Source organism: Macaca fascicularis, chromosome 5 (genome assembly GCF_037993035.2).
Source record: "Macaca fascicularis isolate 582-1 chromosome 5, T2T-MFA8v1.1".
NCBI classification, from domain to species: domain Eukaryota; kingdom Metazoa; phylum Chordata; class Mammalia; order Primates; family Cercopithecidae; genus Macaca; species Macaca fascicularis.
Genome location: NC_088379.1, coordinates 57,002,937 through 57,023,555, shown reverse-complemented (window position 1 = coordinate 57,023,555; position 20,619 = coordinate 57,002,937).

The following is a 20,619-nucleotide window of genomic DNA, read 5'->3' as shown; positions in this document are numbered from 1 at the left end:
GGAGATCGAGACCATCCTGGCTAACACGGTGAAACCCCGTCTCTACTAAAAAATACAAAAAAGTAGCCGGGTGAGGTGGCGGGCGCCTGTAGTCCCAGCTACTCGGGAGGCTGAGGCAGGAGAATGGCGTAAACCTGGGAGGCGGAGCTTGCAGTGAGCTGAGATCCGGCCACTGCACCCCAGCCTGGGCGGCAGAGCAAGACTCCGTCTCAAAAAAAAAAAAAAAAAAAAAAGATCCAGCTGTTTAAACACGTGGCACCTCGCTGGCTCTCTCTCTTGTTCCTGCTCCCACCACGTTAGGCATCTGCTCTCCCTTTGCCTTCTGCCGTGATTGGAAGCTTCCTGAGGCCTCTATAGAAGCAGATGCTGGTGTTATGCTTTCTGTATGTACAGCCTGCAGAACCATGAGCCACTTAAACGTCTTTCTTTATATATTAACCAGTCTCAGGTATTTCTTTACAGCAGTGCAAGAATGGCCTAATACAGCTGCTATGGTAGGCCTTGTTACCAAACTAGAAAGGTCAAGAGAATCCTAGAGGTGCATCCTGAGCTGAGTTGGTCTGCGGCGCCCACCTCGGCAACTGCCTGCCTCTGACCTCTTAGTAGGCCAGAAATAGAAACTTCTCTATGTCTGGGCCGCTGTAAGTCAGGTTTTCTGTTATTTGTGGTCAAAAGCATTTCTAACTGACATAAGCCCCTAAAAATAGAAATGCCAAATTTTTATACCTACGCTTGCATGCACACACAAACATACATATAAATATTCAAACTGCTCTCAAGAAAAAATTTAACAAATGAATTACATAATATATGAGTGCAGCTGTTTCCTCTCATGACATCCAATATATTTTTATCACTTCAGCTTATTTTGATGATTTTAATAGGCATAATACCTTTCTTTAACCACTAATCTCATAGGATCACAGAATTTTAGAGTTGGAAGAAACAAATGATTATCTCATCTAAACTCTCTTACAGTACATATGTTAAGAACTGTGTTTACAAATAAGTGAAGTAGTCATGAAAGAAAAAAGTTATGTAACAGCAGCTGCAAAAGCAATTGAACCCAGGTAAGAGGATAGTCCAATTATCTCAAGCCAAATGATCAATGTGTGTATTCATGAATGTGCCCACTAAACATTTTCTGCAATGTTCTTTATGGTCAGACTCAGCAAACTCTCTTTTTCACAGGCAATACAATAACAAAACTTTAAAGAAATTTACATTGACGAAACTGGATCATGTTGTCATGTCAGTATAATGTGGGGGGAAAAGCAAATTATTTGATTTCAGCTTCAATCAGTTTTATTGTAGCCTCCACCACTTGCTAAGAGTGTAACCCTGAGCAAATGATTTGTCCTTTCTTTGTCTTAGTTCCTTCATCTATAAAATAGGAATGATATCACAGTTACTGTCTTACATGAGCTATTATTATTATTGCAGTACAGTCTACTGAGAAATATGCACTGGTTATGTCATAGGAATAGATGTGACTTATTAAATTATTCTGGCATTTATTGGCCTTGGAATGTCCACTGCAAGGGTTAATAAACTTTGGGCTGTCACGTTCCTCTGAGTCTGACTGGGCCCCAGCCTGCATGCCTCTCCATTGTTGGCAGGAGTCTAGACCTCAGATCTTTGTACTTTGGAGACCTTTGAACCTGAAATTGCAACAAAAGGAGTGCAATTTATTCAAGAGGCTTTATCAAGTTGCCATAGAAACTGATCCTTTTTCTAACTTTCTGTCCATACCCTCCAGTGCAGAGTCACTAGTCAGTAGGTTTTTAAAAGACACCAGTGGATGCCCTCAGAAGCATCCAAAACACCTAAACTGAAGCCTGAGGTCCTTTTGTAATCTATACAGATTCTTCCTCTGGAACTTGTAAAATGTTGCAACTCTATGTTAACAAATGGAACCATGTCTGTATCTTAAAAGCGGAAATGTTTGTAACCCAAGTGTCTATGCCCAGCTGAGTCTACTTGGTTCATGCGTGAAGGCAACAGAAACACATTCCAAGTATGTAAGGGTCCAGAAAATCTACTACCTTCATACTATCCCTGATAAACTTACTCTAAGACATACTTGGCAAATTGAGAAATAAAATAAACTTAGTAGATTGAAAGCAACTAATTTGATCCCTGGAAACAGCTTAGTAGTATAGATTTCTGGGAACATTTCCTAATTCACTTTCTAAGAGTGCTTCAATCTTGTCTGAAGTCTACAATAAACTAATAGGATTTTTTCTTAAAGATAAATAAGTTCCTTGCTTATTTTCACTAAGCTGAGACTAATAATGCTTTAATTCTAAACAAAATATTATTTTTATCTTACGGCTTTGGGTCAGATTACCCATCTTACCACACTGTCTCTAAAAATAATACAAATGACAAAGAACAAGTTGTACCAAAAGCACTCCGTTATTCCCACTCTCTGGTCTTTTGGGAGACAAAATGACATAACTGAAAGAGCAAGTCAGTCTGGCTAAGGAACCAATACTGAGTCTGTAAATTATCAGCTGTATAGCCTTAAACAAATCACTTCCCTGCTCTTTGCCTCAAATTCTTGATTTATCCTTCATTCTACAGAAAAGGGAGACAAAGGGGCTTTCCCAATTTTCTACAGTTTGGACTCTAGGGTAAGAGGATTTTCAGTAATCAATACTATCTAAAGTGATAAACTGCTTGTATATCCAAAAACAATGAGATGGATTCACATACCTGGATTCCCATCAGATAGAATGCAGAGGGACTTATAGCCTTTCTAACAGTGGGCATAGCAGTTGCAATCTTATTTGTTTTTGTTTTTGTTTTGTGGTTTCTTCAGTGGAAGTGTGTGTGTGTGTGTGTGTGTGTGTGTGTGTGTGTGTGTGTATGTGTGTGTAATTTGATCTTTACAATTCTCTGAGGAATGATTATCTCCATTTTTTCCTAGTAAAGAAACAGGGCCAGGTGCAGTGGCTCATGCCTGTAATCCCAGCAATTTGGGTGGCTGAGGCAGGTGGATTGCTTGAGGTCAGGAGTTCGAGACCAGCCTGGCCAACATGGCAAAAATTAGCTCGGCGTGGTGGTGTGCGCCTGTAGTCCCAGCTACTCATGAGGCTGAGGCAGGAGAATCACTTGAACCAATGAGTCAGAAGTTGTAGTAAGCCGAGATCGCACCACTGTACTCCAGTCTGGGTGGCAGAGTGAGACTCCATCTCAAAAAAAAAAAAAAAAAAGAAAGAAAAGAAAGAAAGAAAAAGAAACAGAAACTCAGAAAAACAAAGTAACTTACTCAAAAATGAATGGTAAGACAGAGGTGGATGGAAAGGGCGACAGGTGATAATGGAAATGGTAAAGACCTCTGAATATAACTCCTCCATAAAAGTAGTGGCAACACTGGCCAAAATGGTCAAATACAACTTTTTTAGAACTCTGGAAATTAACCAAAGAGAAGTGTTCATTTACAACAACAACAACAACAACAAAAAGCTGATCTCAGTAAGCACAGTGAACTCTGTGGCATTTTAATTTGTCCTATTCCTATTCCTCCTTAACTCAGCAGAGGATGGAGAACAAACAGCCCCCAGTCATGGTGAAAACCAGCAGCCTAGCAGCCACTGGAGGGGGCAAAATGGGTTGGGAACTCCCAAAAACACTCTTCTCAGTCAGCTGTCATTTTTTGACAAATCTGGCAGTTTCCTGGAAAATTCTGTTCTAAAACCTTGTCTTTATTTGACCTGACTCAGAACAGCCTTTTCCCCAGGGCCATTTGTCAAAAGTAATCAATAACAATTGTTTAACATTACAACTGCTTGAAGCAGCGATAACAGTTGAGACAAACAAGAAATGGACCAAAAAACACTTAAAAGGAAAAGCTTGGGAATGAAATATTCATAGGGGGCTTTGCAAAGCTTCCACATATTTCTAGAAATCTAGAAGGATGCAAATGATAAGGCTCTGCAAGAGCCCAGGGAAGACTTAAATAAATGGAAAGACATCCTGTGTTTATGGATTGGAAGGTTTCATAGGGACAAGATGGCAATACTCTCCCAAATGGATCAACAGATTCAATGCAATCCCTATCAAAATCCCAGTTGCCTTTTTGCAGAAATTGACAAATTTACATAGAAATGCAAAGCACCCAGAAAGCCAAAGCATTCTTGAAAAAGAAGAGCAAAATTGAACTCACATTTCTCAATTTCAAAAGTTACTACACAGGTAATCAATTCAGTGTGGTTCTAGCATACAAGAGATAATGCAGGTTGGGTGCAGTGGCTCACGCCTATAATCCCAACACTTTGGGAGGTGGAGGTGGGTGGATCATTTGGATCATCTGAGGTCAGGAGTTCAATACCAGCCTGGACAACATGGTGAAACCCTGCCTCTACTAAAAATACAAAAATTAGCCAGGTGTGGTGGTGGGTGCCTGTAGTTCCAGCTACTCAGTAGGTTGAGACAGGAGAATTGCTTGAACCCAGGAAGTGGAGGTTGCAGTGAGCTGAGATCCCGCCACTGCACTCCAGCCTGGGTGACATAGTGAGACTCTGCCTCAAAAAAAAAAAGAAAAAGAAAAAGAAAAAACAACAGGAGAGATATATAGATCAATGGAATTGAATTATTGTTCCAGAAATAAATTGTTACACTTAATGGTCAGTTGATTTTGACAAGGGTGTTGACACAATTCAATGGGGGAAAAAATCATCTTTTCAACAAAAGGTAATGGGACAACTGAATATCTATATAAAAAGAATGAAGTTAGAACCTGAAGGAGTGAAGAACATGTCATCTCAAAATATCCTAGATAGGTATATCGATTATTTCAAGTTGAAAACATTGGAGAAATTGCAGTTTCAGAGAGGGCTAGACTGTCTCTTCCTCCTTGCAGTAAGCCATTTCCTCTGGGAGGGGTACCTTCACCTTATCAGGGTAAGAAAGTAGCCCTTCCATCAGAGACCTGGAACTGGACCTGCAATGGGCCCGAATAAACATATTTACTGAAGTAACCCTTATCTTCCACTAGTCTTATGCTCCCACCCCATATATCTCCTAGTGACTCCCCAGGAAAATTTACTGTCTCAAGCTAGATTTTATTTGTACTGTCATTTCCTCTCAAATTTATCATTCTTTGTCTAAAAAGTATAAAATCATCTTGCTTTGGCCACTTCTTCAGACTTAACTCTCTTGTGAAGATCCCCATGTACATGTAAAACTAATGAAAATTTGTATACTTTTCTCTTGTTAATCTGCCTGGTGTCAGTTTGGTTTCCAGACTCAGCTGAAGAGCCTGCTAAGAGCCAAAAGGGGTTGGAGAAGGTCTCTGTCTCCCCTACAAACCCTACCTCACACTATATGCAAAAATTAACACAAAAACAATCCAAGATCTAAATGTGAGATCTAAAACTATGAAACTCTTAGAAGAAAACATAGGAGTAGCCCTTCATGAGCAGTGGATACTTAAATACATCAAAAACATACTGACAAAAAAAAAAAAAAAAAGAAATTAAACATCGAAATTTAAAACTTTTGTGCTTCAAATTACATTATTAAGAAACTGGAGGCTGGGCCTGGTGGCTCACACCTGTAATCCCAGCACTTTGGGAGGCCGAGGCGGGCGGATCACGAGGTCAGGCGATTGAGACCATCCTGGTTAATATGGTGAAACCTCATCTCTACTAAAACTACAAGAAATTAGCCGGGCGTGGTGGCCGGCGCCTGTAGTCACAGCTACTTGGAAAGCTGAGCCAGGAGAATGGCGTGAACCCTGGAGGCGGAGCCTGTAGTGAGCCGAGATTGCGCCGCTGCACTCCACCCTGAGTGACGGGGCCAGATTCCGTCTCAAAAAAAAAAGAAAGTGGAAAGACGACCCAAGAATGGGAGAAAATATTTGCAAATAATATATCTGATAAGAGACGAATATCCAAAATATATAAAGAACTCATACAATCCAATGATAAAAAGACCAATAACACAATTTTAAAACAGGCAATGTATTTGAATAGATATTTTTCAAATATACACAAATGGTCAATAAGGACATGAAAAGATGCTCAACTTTATTAATCATTAGGGAAATGCAAATTAAAACCACCATGAAATACCACTTTTTACCCACTAAGATAGCTATTATCAACAAGATGAACAATAACAACTGTTGGTAAAGAGGATATGCAGAAACTGAAACCCTTATGTACTGCTAATGGGTACATAGATGGTTCAATCACTTTGGAAAACAGTTTGGAGTCCTAAAAATGTTAAAAAATAGAGTTACCGTGTGACTGAAAATTCTACTCCTAGGAATATACCCAAAAGAATTAAAAACAAATTAAAAAGTTTTTCACACAAAAACTTGTACACAAATGCTCATAATAATGTTATTCATAACAGCAAAAAAAGTTTTAAAAAACCCAACTGTCCACCAATTAATGAGCAGATAAACAATATGTGATATATCCATACAGTAGAAAATTATTCAACCTTAAAAACTGACTAAGTAGGCCAGGCACAGTGGCTTACACCTGTAATCCCAGCACTTTGGGAGGCCAAGTGGGTAGATGACTTGAGCTCAGGAGTTTGAGACCAGCCTGGATAACATAGCAAAACCTGTCTCTACAAAAAATACAAAAATTATCTGGCATGGTGGAGCACGCCAGTAGTGCCAGCAACCTGGGAAGGTGAGGTGGGAGGATTGCTTGAGTCTGGGAGGTCAAGCCTGCAGTGAGCCATGATCATGCCACTGCACTCCAGCCTGGGCAACAGAGTAAGACCCTGTCTAGAAAAAAAAAAAAAAGAAAAGAAAAAGAAACGAAGTACCAATACATGCTACAATACGAATGCACCTTGAAAACACTATACTAAGTAAAAGAAGTCAGATGCAAAAGACCAGAAATCATTTCATTTATATGAAATTTTTAGAACAGGGAAAATCATGATAGAGATTGAAAGTACATTAGTGATTGCCTAGTGTAGAGGGGCTTTGGGGTGAAATGGGGTGAATAAAAACAGATATGGGATTCTTTTTGGAACGATTCAAGTGTTCTGAAATTGAAGTGTAATGATGGTTGCACAACTTTGTGATTGCCCTAAAACCACTCACACATATATTTTAAAAGGATAAATTGTGTGACATGTGAATTATATCTCAAAAAAATTTTAAAGATAGAGGTGAAGCCAAGAAGCAGGTATTCCAGCTGTGAGATCAGGGGACTCTCCATCATACTACACCAAAGGAAATGCTTTAGCCATCACAAACTACTGTTCATGGAGATATGCAAAGAAAGGAGACAGGCATAGATAGTTGGCAAGACAGTTAATAGCTCTCAGATGGTCCGCCTGTATTGTCATAACCCTCCCTGGAATCTGCACATAATAAGCTCTTAATAAATATCTGCTGTGTAAATACCCTAGGTCTTTGGTTCTATAAGAGAAATGTCTTCCTGGCAAGAAATGTTTAACAAACTCTTTTGTGTGTCATTGCCATCCCTTCCTCCCTAGGGATGCTTGAGAGTAGGAATCAGAGCAGGTTGGTGGGTCTTACTGGATTAGAACTCTTCCCATATATGTTTCTTGTCTGGTTTATTTATCTATTTTTTTTGAGACAGGGTCTTGCTCTATCACCCAGGCTGGAGTGCAGTGGCACAATCATAGCTCACTGCAACCTCAAACTTCTGGGTTCAAGGCACCCTTCTGCCTCCCCTTCCAAGTAGCTGGGACTACAGGTGTGCACCACTGCACCCAGTTAATTTTTATTTTTTGTAGAGATGGCATCTTGCAATGTTGCCCAGGCTGGTCTCGAACTCCTGGGCTCAAGTGATCCTCCTGCGTTGGCCACCAAAAACTATTGAGATTACAGAAGTGAGCCACCACACCTGGCCTTATCTGGTTTATTCTAAGTTAATCTCTGAGAAAAGTTCTTCCCTTTTCTTCAGGCATGCCACATAAACTGATTTTTCTGGAGTTTCAGAAGAGAAATTCTTAACCTATACTGTTTATACGAGGAGTTACTCTGCCAATTATCAAAATATGCTTCTTTCTTTTGTAATGTTAATTTTGGCGAATACACTTATCAAATAGAGCACACTTGTTAAAATGAAACTCCTAAGAAAAAAATAAAAATAAGGAAAACAATAACTCATGATCAAAGTTTGTTCCATGAATATCTATCTAGCTTTATGGAAATTCTACGATTCTTTGCATTCTGCTGGGAAGAAAAGGGGTGGCTTTGTTTTTTATTTCAAATGTCAGTACATGAAAATATTCAACTCAATGTATATGTTGAATGCTTTCTATGTTGGAAGCACTGTGCTAAGCCTGGTATGACATACATAAACATGATAAGGACATGGTAGATAAGACGCTGGCATCAAGGAATGTATGGTCTTCCCAGCGAGAGCTTCCCTTACCATCTCATTAAAAAATTTAAACCTCGACACTGCCCGGACACTCTCTACCCTTGTCCACACTTTTTTTCCTTAGAAAAATCGAACATACTCTATATTCTACCTATTTATCTTTGTTTATTGCCTTTCTTCTCCCATAGAATATAAGCTGCATGGAGACAGGCATATTTGTATATTCTATTCACCACTGTGTTCTAGTGTCTAGAATGGTGGTTGGCATATATTTTGTTGAAGGAGAGATGCATAAACAAGCATCTCATTGGTGAACCGGAAAGAATGAGCTGGATAGTTCAGGCATGGATAGTGAATAGACAGATGTCTTGGCAATCAGAAGATGGGTCAATTTCAGGTGGGGGTGATCTTGGACAAGGCATTTTTCTTGATCTATAAAGTGAAAGAGTTGAATTAGCAGGATACTCAACTTTTTCCATCTTATAAATCATCTGCTACTCCCGTAAAGAATCTGAGCTCATCTGTGATAGAAACAAAAAGTCCATTATATTCCAGGAACAACACTGACATGTGTTTCTATATTCTGTTACATTTTTCATTTATGAAAAGTTTCAAACACATACAAATTGCAATACCATATGGGAGTAAATTTTATTTGCTAGAATTTATAATGTAATAAATAATAATGCCATAAAGAGTTAAAATTACAGTGATGCTATTGAGACTATTTTATTATAATATCAACTATAAAAACAAACTAGTACTGAATTTTAAATTGTAGTAAATGACAGCAGGAAAGACATTATGTATGTCTCCTGAACACTATATGTATGTTCTTGTAATTACTTTAAAATATGTCATCCTATGCTTACATAAGATATTAGTGAGCTGTGACTGTGCCACTGCACTCCAGCCTGGGTGACAGAGCTAGGCTCTGTCTCAAAACAAACAAAAAACAGACAAAAAAGAAAGAAAGAAAAAAGAAAAATAAAGAAACCCTATACCCATTAGCAGTCACTCCCAATTCCTCTGTTTACCTATCCCCCTAGACAACCACTAATCTACTCTGTCTCTCTGGATTTACTTGTTCTGGACATTTCATATAAATGGAATGTGGCCTTTTGTGTCTAACTTTGACTTAGCATAAGGTTTTCAAGGTTCATCCATGTTGTGGTATGTATCAGCACTGCATTCCTTTTTATGGCTGAATAATTTTCTACTGTATGGATATACTACATTTTGTTTATCTGCTCATCAGTTGGTGGACATTTGGGTTACTTCCACTTTTTTGGATATCATTAATAACGCTGACATGAACATCTGTGCACATGTTTTTGCATGAACACATGTTTTCAATTATTTGGCTATATACCTAACAGTAGAGTTGCTGGGTCCTATGGTAACTCTCTATTTAATTTTGGAGAAGTTGCCCAACTGTTTCCCCTCTAGGATGTTTTTATTGGCCCCTGAACTATTTTGAACGTGCCATGCCTTAGTCTGGAGCATTCATCCCCTGAGATCTCAGTTTAGACATCACTTCCTCTAAAAAGCCTTCCCTGACCACTTACCTCTAAATTAGATATGCTTAAAATCTGAGGTAGAGAGAATACCATCCCAGCATTCACCACATTATCTTGTCTTCCTTTGTTTTCTCTCCCTAGTCTGTGAGCTCTGTTGAGAGGTAATGTGGGTGCCATTCTCTAGCACAGATCCTGGCATCTGGGAGGCAGGCAGTGAGGAATGTTAGATTGAAGAGTCACCGCATTATTCTACTCAAAGCAACAAAAGTCTATGCTGCATGATTCTTCCACTAATGAAAGTCTTCATAAATTAATTGAGTTATTGAAGAATCACATTGGAGAATATGTACACAGGTATATGTACTTATATTACTAACATTCATGACTAAGTATTTTATTGACTGATTTTTTAGGTGTTTAAGAATAAAATTTAGGGACCACCTATTGTGCCAAGATTGAAACTATGTTCATATGTACAAATGTTTCAAGAAACAATTGCTGGGAGGATCCAAGATGGCCAATTAGAAGCAGCTGCTTTCTGCGGCACTCACGGAGAGGAACAAAAGCAGTGAGTGAATTCACCTTCAAATGAAATATCCATATTCTTGCATTGGGACTGACTAGGCAAACAGCTTGATCTGCAGAGAATGAAGAAAAGCAGGAGGGTGGGCGATGGCCCACCTGGAAGCAGGACATAGCCAAAGGAACCCTACCTCTAGCCAAAGGCAGCAGTAAGTGATTATGCAACCCTGCCTGGAAACCACACTTCTCCCACAGATCTTTGCCACCTGTGGATCAGGAGATCCCCTCCGGAGCCCATGCTACCAGGGTCTTGGGTCCAATACACAGAGCTCAGAGTCTCTGGAGCCTCCGGAGAGCAGCCACTTAGGCATACACACAGACACGGGAGTTTTACATACTCTGGCCCCAGGATCGCCGGCAAGGTGGGAAATCCATCTCTACATATCCCTAGGAAGGGGGCTGATCCAGGGAGCCAAGCAGCATCATTCTGCAGGCCTCATTCCATGACATTTCACAAGTTAAGACTCACTGGCTTGGAATTCTAGCCAGCCAATAGCAACAGGCTGAAATCTGCCTGAAACAGATTCGAGTTCCCGGAGCGGGTAGACTCAGCCATTCCAGCCTTCCAGCTTTGGAGACCACAAACAGTCCAGACGAAAAAGGGTCCCTGTCAATGCAGCACATCTGCTCTACCAAATAGCATCCAGAGTACCTTCGTAAGTGGGTCCCTGAACCCGTTCCTCCTGACTGGGAGGACTTCCCAACAGGGGTCTCCAGTCACCTCCTACAGGTGCATTCAGGCTGCAAACAGGTCAGTACCCCCCAGGATGGAGCTTCCTGAGGAAGAAGCTGGCTGTCATTTTTGATGTTTTCCAGCCTTCACTGGTGATACCTCCAGGTATGGGAAAACCCAAAGCAACTAGTGTCTGGAGTGGACCCCCAGCAAACCACAGCAGCCCTTTGGTAGAGTGGCCTATTAAAACAGAAACAAACAGAAGACAACAACAACAACAACAGCAACCAAAAAATACCCCATAAAAACCCCACTCAGGTCAGCAACCTCAAAGACCAAAGTTAGAAAAGCCCACAAAGATGAGAAAGAATCAACACAAGCCCGGAGTTGGAGGCTGCAATGAGCTATGGTCGTGCCACTGCACTGAAGCCTGGGTGACAGAGCGAGACTTATAAAATAAAAGAAGAGGTTTTGGAGAGATCATAGCAGACAGAAGGACTAGATTGCAGCTCTGGACAGAGCAGTGGGCAGCGGCTTCATTGTGAATTTTAGCTCCAGATCAAGAACAAACCAGCAATCCTGAGAGAAACCACAGATCCTCTGACAGAAGTGGACTGCTCCTGCAGGACCCAGGAGAACCCCCAGCACCCCCTCCAAAAAAAAAAAAAAACTGAGTGCCCCAACTGCGGAAGCAGGAAAGGGAGACCCTCCTCTCCCGCACACCTCCACTGGAGAAGCTGAAAGTCTGTTTGCAGAAGTTTCCGACTTACCTGGAGCCAAGTCAATTTGGAGAACCGAGTGAAATATAGGGGTAGAGGAAGCAGCAGAAGCCCTGGGAGCTTGCAGGTTATGGGAGAGAAGCACAGGGTAAAACTACACAGGGAGAAGCAAATCTCTAGCTTAACTTTGTAACAATTTGAACGGGGTGAGAAGCCGCCTGGCCAGAACTCGGGGGAAGGTGCAAATCTGGTGTGCAGACTCCACACGCCCGGGAGCACGCTGGGAGGTAGATAGCCTCGGGCACGTTTTCAAGCCCCTATTGCTCTCCACCTGGAAACGGTCTGGGGGCTGTTGAGGGGTAGGGGAGCGCGGTGGGAGTGAGACCAGCCCTTTGGTTTGTGTGGGAGCTGGGTGAGGCCCGTGACTGCTGGCTTTCCCCCACTTCCCTGACAACCTGCATGACTCAGCAGAGGCAGCCATAATCCTCCCAGGTACACAACTCCAGTGATTTGACAATCTCACCCCCATTCCCTACAGCAGCCACAGCAAGACCCACCCAAGCAGTCTGAGCTCAGACATGCCGAGCCCCGCCCCCACCTGATGGTCCTTCCCTATCCACCCTGGTAGGCGAAAACAAAGGGCTGGTAGGGCCCCGCCCACCACCAGTTCCTCCCCATAATACCACAGCTGATGCTCTCTGGACAGCGCCACCTCCTGGCAGGAGGTCAACCAGCACAAAAAGAAAACATTAAACCCCCAAAGAACCCTCACTGAGTCCATTGCACCCTCGACCACCTCCACTGGAAGGAACTGGTATCTATGGCTGAAAGACCCATAGACAGTTCACATCACAGGAGTCTGTGCAGACAACCCCCAGTACCAGCCCAGAGCTGGGTAGACTCGCTAGGTGGCTAGACCTAGAAGAGAGACAACAAACACTGCAGTTTGGCTCACAGGAAGCCACATCCACAGGAAAAGGGAGAGAGTACGACATCAAGGAAACACCCCATGGGACAAAAGAATCTGAACAACAGCCTTCAGCCCTAGACCTTCCCTCTGACAGAGGCTACCCAAATGAGAAGGAACCAGAAAACCAACCCTGGTAATATGACAAAACAAGGCTCTTCAGCGCCCCCCCAAAATCACACTAGTTCACCAGCAATGAATCCAAACCAAGATGAAATCCCTAATTTACCTGAAAAAGAATTCAGGAGGTTACCAGCCTGGCCAACATGGTGAAACCCTGTCTCTACTAAAAATACAAAAATTAGCCCAATGTGGTGGTGCACACCTGTAATCCAGCTACTCAGGAGGCTGAGGCAGGAGAATTGCTTGAACCTGAGAGGCAGAGGTTGCCGTGAGCTGAGATCGCACCACTGCACTCCAGCCTGGGTGGCAGAGCAAGACTTCTCAAAAAAGAAAAGAAGAATTCAGGAGGTTAGTTATTAAGCTAATCAGGGAGGAACCGAAGAAAGGCAAAATTCATTGCAAGGAAATCCAAAACATGATACAAGAAGTGAAGGGAGAAATATTCAAGGAAATAAATAGCTTAAAGAAAAATCAATTAAAAAAATTAAGGAAACTTTGGACACACTTTTAGGAATGCAAAATACTCTGGAAAGTCTCAGCAATAGAATTGAATAAGTAGAAGAAAGAAATTCAGAGCTTGAAGACAACGTCTTTGAATTAACCCAATCCAACAAAGACAAAGAAAAAAGAGTAAGAAAATATGAGCAAAGCCTCCAAGAAGTCTGTTCTCGTTCCACTAATAAAGACGTACCCGAGACTGGGTAATTATAAAGGAAAGAGGTTTAATTGACTCACAGTTCCACATGGCTGGGGAAGGCCTCACAATCATGATGGAAGGTGATGGGGAAGCAAGACTTGCTTACATGGCAGCAGGCTGGAGAGCTTGTGCAGGGGAACTCCCATTTATAAAACCACCAGATCTCACAAGAGTTATTCACTACCATGAGAAGAGTATGGGGGAAACCACCCCCATGATTCAATTATGTCCATCTGGGTCCGCCCTTGACACATGGGGAATAGTAGAATTGAAGGTGAGATTTCGGTGGGGACACAGCCAAACCATATCAAATTAAACTAGAAAGCTTCTGCACAGCAAAAGAAACTATCATCAGAGTGAACAACCTATAGAATGGAAGAAAGTGTTTGCAATCTATCCATCCAACAAAGGCCTAATATTCAGAGTCTACAAGGCACTTCAACAAATTTACGAGAAAAAAACAAGCAATTTCATTAAAAAGCAGGCAAAGGACATAAACAGACACTTCTCAAAAGAAGACATACATTTGGCCAACAATATATGAAAACAAGTTCAACATCACTGATCATTAGAGACATGCAAGTCAAAACCACAATGAGATGCCATCTCACACAAGTGAGAATGCCTATTATTAAAAAGTCAAAAACAACAGATGCTGGTGAGGTTGTGGAGAAAAAGGAATGCTTTTACACTGTTGGTGGGAGTGTAACTGAGTTCAGCCATTGTGGAAGACACTGTGGTGATTCCTCAAAGACCTAAAGGCAGAAATACCATTTGACCCAGCAATCCCATTACTGGGTATATACCCAAAGAATATAAATCATTCTATTATAAAGATATATGAATACATATGTTCAATGCAGCACTATTCACAATAGCAAAGACATGGAATCATCCTCAATTCCCATCAACAATAGGATAAAGAAAATGTGGTACATATACACCATGGAATACTATGTAACCATAAAAAAGGAATGAGATCATGTCCTTTGTGGGGACATGGATGGAGCTGGAAGCCATCATCCTTAGCAAACTAATGCAGGAATAAAAAACCGAACACCACATGTTTTCATATAAGTGGAAGCTGAATGATGAGAACACATGGACACATGGGGGGAAATAACCACACTGGGGCGTGTCAGAAGGGGCATGTTACAGGAGGGAGAACTTCAGGAATAATAGCTAATGGATGCTGAGCTTAATACCTAGGTGACAGGATGATCTGTGCAGCAAATCATCATGGCACACATTTACCTATGTAACAAACCTGCACATCCTGCACATGTACCTTTGAACTTAAAATAAACGTGGAAGAATAAAAAAAAGAAACAACTGCTATTCTTTGGCCAAGTAATTCCACTTCTGAAAATCATAAGGAAATAACCATAAATGAAGAAAATGTTTTTATGCATGAAGATATGGAATATTTATAAATAATAAAAAATTGGAAATAATCTTCATCAATGGAAAGTAGAGGAATGGCTACCTAGACTCTACAGACATAAAAAATAATGTTTAAGAGTAAGTTAGAATAACGCAATAGAGGCTGGGTGCAGTGGCTCACATCTGTAATCCTAGCACTTTGGGAGGCCGAGGCATGCGGATCACAAGGTCAGGAGTTCAAGACCAGCCTGACCAACATGGTGAAACCCCATCTCTACTAAAACACAAAAATTAGCCAGGTGTGGTGGCACATGCCTGTAATCCCAGCTACTCAGGAGGCTGAGGCAGGAGAATCGCTTGAACCCGGGAAGCAGAGGTTGCAGTGAGCCAAGATCACGCCACTGCACTCCAGCCTGGGCGACAGAGTGAGACTCCATCTCAAAAAAAAAAAAAAAAAAAAAAAGAATAATGTAATAGAAACTGTAATACAATGTGACTGTGCAATGATTTAAAAAGGAGGGGGGATCCCTGAATCTGTGGGGGAAATTCCATGGTAAGAAATACAATCATGCATTGTTTAATGACCAGAATGTGTTTCGAGAAATTCACCATTAGGCTATTTCCTCATTGTGCAAACATAATAGAGTATACTTACACAAAACTACATGATGTAGCCTACCACACACCTAGGCTATATGGTATAGCCTACTGTGCCTAAGCTACAACCTGTATGGCATGTGAACTGCACTGTATACTGTAGACAATTGTAACACAATGATAACTATTTGTATGTCTAAACAAGAAAAATGTACAGTAAAAATATGGTATGATAACCCTATAGGATCACCATTGCATATGTGGTCCATCATTGACGGAAATGTTATGTGGCACACAACTATATATCAAAATGCTAACCATGTTATGGTATGTAGCAGGACAATGTGTAATTTGCCCCCTTTTTCTATTTTCTAAATTTTAAATGTGATTTTATTACCTTTATAATTTTAAATGGTATAATAAACATCAAAGCAAATAACATAAGAACTTTTTAAAAGCCTACATGACTAAAACGGATGTCTCTGATGAGGTTTCTGATGAGGACTTTCATTTTGAGAGTATAACAACAAAGAGTTATAATGCCTTATGAAATACTGGAGGGCAACTGCCAATTCAGAAAATGCTTTAGTCCAAATCAGCGGAAAAATTAACTCTTTCTAAGACTCAAGACAGACTGGCACTCTTATCTAAAACTTTCCATTTCTCTATTATACAATGCCTGGAGAATGCAGAGCAGAAGTCCATCCTCAAGCTTCAGTGAGCAGAATAATTACCAGAGCCCTGGATTAAATGAGATTCCTCAGTCCTGGCCCCAGAAAATCAGATTCACTAAATCTGGGCTGGAATTCAAGCATCTGCCATTTTTATCTAACAAGTAAAGCACTGATACAGATGAGCCACAGACCACACGTGAGAAAACATGCTATCCATAATCTTCCAAGGTCTTAACCTGTCTGTAATTCAGAAGTGGCCATTGTAATGAGCTCTGCTGTGGAAGATATATTCTGCAAAATGCACCAATTTACATCCAGAACAGCTACCCAAAGTTGGAAGTTTTATAGAGCAGTTCACATTAGTTTGATTGCCCTTAGGGAAAAATAGAAATTAAAAAAAAAAAAATAGAAAAAGAGAGAGAGAGGAAATGCCTATGCTTTAAATTCTAATGGATATTTGTGTCTGGCACGTTGGGACAATAATACAAAAAACGAGCAGTCAAGGCCGGGCGCAGTGGTTCACGCCTGTAATCCCAGCACTTTGGGAGGCTGAGGTGGGTGGATCACTTGAGGCCAGGAGTTCAAGACCAGCCTGGTCAACATGAATCCCCATCTCTACAAAAATACAAAACATAAAAAATAAAAATAAAAAAGTTAGCTGGGTGTGGTGGCATGCACCTGTGGTCCCAGCTACTTGGGAGGCTGAGGAATGAATCACTTGAACCCAGGAGTCGGAGGTTGCAGTGAGCCGAGATCATGCCACTGCACTCCAGCCTGGGCGACAGAGAGAGACTCTGTCTCAAAAAAAAAAAAAGAAAAGAAACAAAAACAAAACAAACAAAAACAAGCAGTTGCACTTACCATTTCTAAACTGACCACTTTCATCGGTCTGTCAATATAAAACACAAGCTACAGAACTATTTTAAACTTCCTTTCCTAATCCCAAGAACCTTTGCTATTCAGTCACTGTTTGGATATGGATTTTGGATAAGCAGTGATACCACCATCTCATCAGCACGTCAACATAATTTTAACATCTTAAAATTTGGAGAGTCTCACTATCTGGCAGGGATTTCTCTCCCAAAGATGCCCCAGAGGTGAGAAAGTAGGATACCCGCACGTTCCATATGTTCATGATGCTAGGGTTTGCCAAATAAATATCCAAATGCTTGTGGAATCTCTGCTGGAAGGCAAAGGAAATCTTTGTTGGAAGCTTTCACCTAATTCCAAAGAGAATTTTATTCCATTTGTACCAAGGCCTGAGTTCTACCTCTCCATGAGACATTTAACTAAGGCACAAAAATTTCTCAAGAATCCAAGTCACTCATAAAGAAATGCTTGTACAAAAATAAGTAAATAAAATAAAATAAAACAAATTGCTTCAGTAAAACCTGTCTTTAACTGTTGTGTTGCTGCTGCTGTTGTTACACTGTATAATTTAACTCCTTCCTTCATTCTTTCTCATTTTTTTTTTTTTTTTTTTTTTTTTGCCACTGGCTAATGTTTGGTGTCAAGATAAGTATCCCCTTTTTCCCTGCCCCAGAGGCACCTCTACCAAATTGGTGGGGAAGGGGAGAATTGAAGGAAGGAGGCCATGGGCAACAGACTATAGGGAAGGAGGAGCCTTTGGAATACCACCAGCAGAGGAGACAGGGCTCAAAGTTCCCTTTTAAAACTGCAGTGGCTGCCGGGATATACCTCTTAGATGGCACTTACACCTTTATTTACCGCGCTGGGAAACACCCTGCCCATGGCTATCTTCAGTCAGCTCTGAAACCTTCCCTGTTGCCAGGAACCAGCTTCTGCCTAGTAACAGGCCATTCGAGGTTCCCATTGGCTGGGACTAACCCTATTTAATATTAAAGAGAATATCTCCTTATTACATTGAATAATTAACTACAGCAGCCTGGGCAACATAGAGAGATCCTGACTCTATAAAACAAAAAATAAAAATAGCTGGGTGTAGTGGTGCACGCCTGTGGTCCCAGCTACTCCAGAGTCTGAGGTAGGAGGATGGCTTGAGCCTGTGAGTTCTAGGCTGCAGTGAACTGTGATTGTGCCACTGCACTCCAGCCTGGGCAACAGAGCGAGACCCTGTCTCAAAAAAATATTTAACTATTAGGAGCCATTTAGATTAGATGTGGTTCAAGGAAGGGATAGTTACATTTTTAAAAAATTTTTGTTTGAAATAATTTCAAACAAAAAAGTTGGAAGAACTGTGCAAAGAACCCCTGTTTACTCTTTGCTCCTATTCTTCAAGTGTGAACATTTTACCACCTTTGCTCTGTATTCCTCTTCCTGTTTCGTTTTTTATTAATAGGCTTTAAGAACAGCTGTAGATTTACAGAAAAATTGAGCAGCTAGTACATAAGGTTCAAACACAACCCCCCTCCCCAGTTTCCCCATTAGTAACATCTTACATGAGTATAGTACCTTTTTTACAACTAATGAACCATTATTGATACATTGTTATTAACTAAAGTCCATAGCTTGTTCAGATGTCCTTAGTTTTTACCTAATATCCTTTTTCTCTTCCCCCATCCCATCCAAGATACCATACTTACCATGTCTCTTTGGGTTCCTTTTGGCTGTGACAGTTTGTCAGACCTTCCTTGCTTTTGATGAGCTTGGCCAGCTTTTAAAAAATTATTTTTATTTTTATATATTTTTTAGAGATGGAGTTTTACTATGTTGCCCAGGCTGGAGTACAGTGGATTTTCACAGGCATGATCATAGCTCACTGCATCCTTGAACTCCTGGGCTCACACAATGCTCCTACCTCAGCTTCCCAAGTAGCTGGGACAACAGGTGCAAGCTACCACACCTGGCTATTGATGGTTTTTAGGAGTACTGGTCAGGTATGTAGTAGAATGCCCCTGTATTGGAATTTGGTGTTTTTCTCATAATTAGACTGGATCACAGCAGTAAAGTACCATTCTCATTATATCACATCAACGGTACATACTATCGAGATGACTTTTCATTCCCATGGAAAAAATTTAATAAATAAATAAAAGATGACTTTTCACTGCTGATATGGACCTTAATCATTTGGCTGAGATAGCATCTGTCAAGTTTCCCTTCTGTAAAGTTATTCTTTCCCTCTTTTCCACACTGTATTCTTTGAATGGAAGTTACTGTGTACAGCCCACACTTAAGGAGCAAAGATTAAAAAATTAATCTACATAATTAATTTGAATTATTCTGCAGAGAAGATTGGTCTCTTCTCTTCTTTTATTAATTTATTCAACTAGTTATTTATAGTGACATGGTCTCCTGGATATTTATTTTATGCTTTGTGTTATAATCCAACGTTATTTTATTTTGTTGCTCAAATTCTTCCAGTTTTGCCCATTGATTTAACATAATTTTTAATCCATTAAAAAATTAGCATTAGGCTGGGTGCATGGCTCATACCTGTAATCCTAGTGCTTTGGGAGGCTGAGGCAGGAGAATCACTTGAGCCCAAGAGTTTGAAGTTATAGTGAGCTATAATTGCACCATTGCACTCCAGCCTGGCAAACAGAGTGAGACCCTATCTTAAAAAAAAAAATTATAATCGGAGATATGAAAACTAATTTTTTGAGACATAGTCTCACTCTGTTGCCCAGGTTGGAGTGGAGTAGTGCAATCTCGGCTCACTATAACTTCCAACTCCCGGGTTCAAGCGATTCTCCTGCCTCAGCCTCCCAAATAGCTGGGATTACAGGCACATGCCACCACGCCCGGCTAATTTTTTGTACTTTTTAGTAGAGATGGGGTTTCAACGTGTTAGCTAGGATGGTGTCGATCTCCTGACCTTGTGATCTGCCCGTCTTGGCCTCCCAAAGTGCTGGGGTTACATGTGTGAGCCACCGCCCCTGGCCGAAAACTATTAATAGAAGCATTTCTCCTTTTGTATACAAGTTTTAAAAATCTATCTGTGATTATGTGAAACTTATTTTATATCAAATTTTTAAAAATAGGTCGAAGATTCCCACGGTCCAAAGTTGAAAAGAGGCAAAGAGGTGTATGGTGAAAAGCAGCCTCCCCATCCTGATCACATTCAACTTGTTACTCCCCGTGGGAAATACCAACGTAGCAGTTTACTGTATTTCCTTCTTAGAGATTTGTTTCATATCGAGAAATATGTATACTTTCCCTTTTTTCTTCCCTTCACTTTTATATAAATAGTATACATATCATGACAAACCTGGCTTGTTTGTCCATATCTTGAGAGATTGTTCCATATCAATATTTGAAACTGCCTCATTCTTCTTTATGGCCGGAAGGTATTTTATTGTATTGATCTCTTCCTGATTCTCATTAGCATTTATGTCTTTTCCAATTTTTTTAACATTACAAACAATGCTGG